The sequence below is a fragment of the Nuphar pumila genome, chromosome 3 (genome assembly GCF_984573655.1).
Source record: "Nuphar pumila chromosome 3, dmNupPumi1.hap1.1, whole genome shotgun sequence".
Lineage (NCBI taxonomy): Eukaryota > Viridiplantae > Streptophyta > Magnoliopsida > Nymphaeales > Nymphaeaceae > Nuphar > Nuphar pumila.
Window position 1 is genome coordinate 132,445,848 of NC_143251.1, and position 5,281 is coordinate 132,451,128.

A 5,281-nucleotide genomic window follows, 5' to 3' on the forward strand; every position below is an offset into this window, starting at 1 on the left:
TCAGGCCTCCCGAATTTCGATGAAAGGTAAAATTCTGTTAGGTGCAATAATAAAAAAGTTCTAAGGCTTTTTGTAAAATTTTGATAAAATTAGCACAATTTTGGAAAAGGAATAGTTCGCACCCAAGGAAGAATCTTTTTTCATTTATCTTTTAACTTCATTTTTTTTTTTTGCTTTCTTATTTTTGTAATTTCTCGGCATAAGCACTTAGCATTTAGGGTTTCGGATGAGGGGGTCGTTTTCTTTTTTAATTTTTCTTCTCAGATATTTTCTTTTTTTTTCTTTCCTTCCTCTTGCACTCTTCGGTCTCCGCCATGAGAGCTCTCTCCTTTAGACCCATATAGCGATCCTTCTTAAGGTACGGGCTCCATTTTCTACCGATTAATTTTTGTTCATGATCGTCTATTTCGTGCTTGTTCCAACAAATTTTTGTTTTGTGGTTGATTTTCCCGTTTTCGCGATGGTTTTCTTCGGAACTCTTGTTCTCGATTCGCGATCGTCTGGAAAACGGGGGGTTTTGTGCATTTTCTTGATGGTTTTCTTCAGAATTTGTGTTCTTGATTAGCGATCGTCTGAAAAAATGGGTTTTTTGTGCTTTTCTTGATGGTTTTCTTTAGAATTCTTGTTCCCGACCGGCGATCGTCTGAAAAATGGGGTTTTTGTGCATTTTCATGATGTTTTTCTTTAGAACTCTTGTTCCCGAGTGGCGATCGTCGGAGAAGTAGGCTGCTTGTGCATGTTTTCTTATTTTAAGTGGTTGACCATTTTCTCTTGTTTGATTTTCCCAGGGATGTCGTTATAATTATGCGTTTTGTCATAGGACGGTGAAATTCTAGGTTTCTCGGTGCATTTTTTCATTTTCTTGGTGTTTTATGACTTCTTGTGCTTTTCTTCTGACTTTGATTGAGCATTTTCTCTTGAATTTGGTCAATCTTTTATTGCATGATGATTGACATGGTCTTGCTGTAGTGTTTAGGTGAAGATTATGGGACTTTAATCGTATGATTTGGTGATTCATGCCCAATTTCGTGCCAATTTTATCTTAGAAGTCTGAAATCTAGGCCCCGATCTTGTGTTGAAGTATAAGGCTTGGCGATGATGATGATGATGACAGTATGCTGAAATCTGTAAGATAGAGTTTGTTTACTCCTCGTAGTATGATTCTTACTGAGCGCCTCTGTCAATCTATCCATGTTTTTTGCCTACTTAACCTAAATTAGGGTTCATTGGGTACCTTTGATTGTACGAAGAATCCGCAGGCTTATTCTGTTCAACTTGATCACAAAGTTGGCACAGATCGCTTATTGGTTTCTATAATCCTAGAAACTTATTTCTTGCTTTTGGCCATTTTCTTATGGCCCTTTAGTGTTGCATATGTTTGCCATTTTACTTGAATTCAATTGTTTGATGGTCGCTTGTGTGTAGATTGGTGTTTCTTTCGATATTTTAGTCATCTGATCAAGCTATTGGATTTATTTTTGTCCGATTTTCTCTTGATTTCTTTGTCAAGGTGTTCTTTTGTATCCTTGTGCGATCAGAGAAGCTAGGGTCCTTCCTTTTAGTTTTACCTTAACTTCTTCAGTGGTATTGTGATTTTCTTTCAGATACCTTCCAGTCCTTAATTCTTAAACTGTGTTTCAAGTTATGGGTTTGTTCCAATCAGTGTTTCTTTTGGCACCTCTGGAACAGGAATAAGAAACGTTAGGATGTTTCTTGGTTAAATTGCCTTTAAGAAATTTCTAATTTCACATTTTCTTGCAGCGAGAAATGTTTTGTTCATTCAACGGAGCTTTTTTTTTCCAACTTGATAATGGGTGTTTCATCATTTGCCAGAATTTGTCTGCATGACCGTTAAATGGATGTGAATTATGTTTTTTTGGTACCTTTGGTCTTATTGGGGCATTTTTTTCTAAATCTGCTAGTTGAAATGTTGAAACGGCACATTATGATGGAGAAGTAAACAACTTTGCAGCTAATTCATGCTTTTATTTGTGTCTCTTTAAATAGCTTTTCAGCAAGGGACAGGATCAATAAGGGGGAGGGCTTGGTGTAAAGTTTTGATTTGGTTGCAAATTTGTTGTTTACTTTTGCAATCTTCATTCAGGAGATTTCGGGAAATTGTTGGAGGCCATAATTTGTGGACTTTAAACAATGTCTAGAAACGGAAGTACACATTGGTGTCACCAGTGCAACTGTCTGGTTAATTTATCTGTAAGGGATGCAGTTTGTTCCAGATGCGGTGGCGGTTTCATTCAAGAGCTCGAAGGCATGGATGGCAATGGCCTTGTTGATTTCCTTGGCTTCGATTATGAGAACCAGCCTAGCATTCGCTTGATGGAAGCTTTGTCTGCTTTCCTTGGTTCACGGCCCGGGAGGAGAAACCGTGACATAGATGCGAGAGGCAGGTATCAAGGTGAACTGCCTCTGGGGATTGGTTTGGGTCCTTTCGTAATCTTCAGAGGCCAGATGCCTGATGGGATGATGAATAGCGGTGGAATGGAAATAATTTTTAACGGGGGTTCAGGGATCGGGCTGAGGCGCCTCCCTGGCAGTGGTGGTGATCTTTTAATGAACCAGGGTCTTGAAGAATTGATCGAACAGTTAACCATGAATGATAGGAGGGGGCCTCCTCCAGCATCCCGGTCTTCCATTGAAGCTATGCCCACCATCAAGATCGGCCAGAGACACCTGCGTGTGGATTCTCACTGCCCTGTCTGCAAAGAAAAATTTGAGATTGGTACAGAAGCTCGGGAAATGCCTTGCAATCACATATACCACTCTGAATGCATCGTGCCCTGGTTGGCTGAGCACAATTCTTGCCCAGTCTGTCGCTTTCAGTTGCCCGCACAGGGCACCAGTAGTTCCACTTCCAGTTCGAGAACAGGGCCATCAGGTGATCTAAATCCTCCATCAACAGGTCAGAGGAGTGGCAACCTCGGGAACTCATCTGCCAGAGACACAAGCCGGACGGGAAGCGATGTGAACTCTGATAACCAAGGGAGGCGCAATCCATTTTCTTTTCTATGGCCCTTTCGCTGGGGAAACTCGAACTCCACCTAGCTCGGCTGCCTATGAAGATAACACTCGGAAGGAGTTACAGTGGGTGGCCTTTTTCTGATTAAAATATCAAATGGTCATCTTAGAGCAACATTCTGTGACCTTTCGTGTAAGATCTTTCCCTGTTACCTGTCTGTAGATAATGCGATGGTGTTCAACACTCTTTTATGGATGAATCTCCTTCTCTTTCTCTCTGAAAATTAACTTACTATGGTCCATAGATAATTGCATAGCTAGAGTGTGTTGAATTCATCCTTCTGCTGACTGGTGTATGATTTGGTTTGGTTGCGTGTAATCTGTGTTAGAGATGGAAGTTTGGTGCTTCGGTAGAAGCAATTTTTTGTATGATTTAGCAGTTAGCACATAGTTACAAGTGCTTTGGAAGTGTGTAACCACAATTCTTTCAAGATTCCGAAACTTTATGAGAAGCCTTGTCTTTGCAAAATATGAAATCGAGTGTCTTTGATATTGGAGATGCATTTTTCATGTCACAATAATTGTGTTTTTTTTTTAATTATTTATTTACTATACAGACCTATATGTATGGTGGATATTGGAGGGACACCAGATTGAAATAACAAAAGGGCTGATAAAATCATGATAAATTAAAAATACTATTATTTCAAATTCATCATAATGTAAATTTTATTTTCTAATTTATATATATTAAGATTTTCCTGATATTTTTCAGACTGAAATGCTTCCTGAATCCTGCAAGTTCTTTTTGAATCTATGTCTGTGCCTGTCCGCCGTATGCACCAAGTGTGGGTCCCATGCACTTCTGCGCTCCCACACAAACGCGGGATGTGCGTGTGCACGCACACTTACAGTGCAAAAACAATTTGATTCACAAATACCGTCGCCGTTTGATTCCATAAACACTAGTCCAACAAAACAAGCTACCTCACAAGCAATCATTTCAACATCCATCAAAGAATGGGAAAAATCCCAATCAAATTGTTCACCATTCCTGGCTGGTATATAATCAGATCAGATTCTGATCTGATTAAATAGATTATTTATGGATTTCCGATCAGGTTTATATTGAATCTATTCTTGAATTCCAATTCTGATATTTTTGTTCATGAAAAAAACTTGTTTTCAGTCTTTTTTTTTGCTGGACCAAGTGCTCCCACTTATATTTTGGATCTGGATTCCATCCTACCACATCAAATATCATTCAGATCTGCACTTGGCTTCGGATTCACTGCATACATTTTTAATTCAGGCTTGGATCTGGTATGATAGAGCCTCCATGTAATCCGTTTGCGCTGCCAGTTTTAGTATTAACCATTCTTAAATTTGACTGAGCATAGTAAAATTCAACAGGCAATGAAATGCCAAAAAACAAATTGCCTTAATATGTAGTTATTGGTAAATCACCTTCCATTTAATAACAAATTTCTCCGTGAGCACTTTCTTTTCAGCCTACGCAAATAGTTTGCTTAAAGCTTAGTCTGCTAAAGAATTCCCCACATGAAAATTTTCCGAACCAGACTTTTTTTGGGCTAGGTCATGGATCGCACATTGGCAGACCTTCAGTTGGTAAAACCTGCCCACTAGGGAGTACATCTAGCTTCGACCTTGGAGCAAGAGACGCTCCCCGTGGGTTTTGAACAGTGGTCTTTCCACCATTGAAAAGTTGTGATACTTGGGACATGTTTAATTGCCTTGGATAATAGATGACGAGGATTTAAAGGTTCACCCACCTTTCCATTGTTTTCTCATAGAAAATGGATCTATCTCAAATCTCTGAAAAAAATGAGGATTTGATATTCTCATTTCAAATTGCTCAGATCTCCGCCAGGGGCCAACATAGGGATCCTTTCTCGGATAATCAAACTGGTCCTGTGAGGTCCGAGTCTCATACACGAAGGATTTATGAGGTTATTCCATTATGCAAGACAAAATCCAAGAGTCTATTGTCTTGCTACCGTAGAGAAATTAGTACACCATTGAATGTTACAGATCTCAGATCCGTTGTTTCGAATCTCGCATTTGGTTTTTTTGTAAACATAGAGTTCTCAGATTTGAAGTTGAAAATGAACTTCAGATTCATGAACCCCTGATCAAACGGAGAAAGATCAGGACAGAGATACAAGAATGTCAGATTCACCTCTCTCTCTCTCTCTCTCTCTCTCTCTCTCTCTCTCTCTCTCTCTCTCTCTCTCTCTCTCTCTCTCACACACACACACACACACACACACACATCAAACACAGAATT

At 39.4% G+C, this 5,281-nt stretch overlaps 1 pseudogene across 4 annotated transcripts; it reads left to right on the forward strand.

Annotated features, from left to right (window-relative positions):
• Nucleotides 1-237: 237 nt before the first annotated feature.
• On the forward strand, nucleotides 238-3,251 carry LOC149843882 (putative E3 ubiquitin-protein ligase RHC1A pseudogene; annotated as a pseudogene). 4 transcript variants are annotated; one of them, XR_016430926.1, is made up of 3 exons: nucleotides 279-358; nucleotides 970-1,127; nucleotides 2,008-3,251. The product of XR_016430926.1 is annotated as a putative E3 ubiquitin-protein ligase RHC1A pseudogene, transcript variant X2 (transcript). The 4 variants fall into 4 exon arrangements; XR_016430928.1 differs by having other exon boundaries at nucleotides 2,105-3,251; XR_016430927.1 differs by lacking the exon at nucleotides 970-1,127 and having other exon boundaries at nucleotides 238-358; nucleotides 2,105-3,251.
• Nucleotides 3,252-5,281: the final 2,030 nt, after the last annotated feature.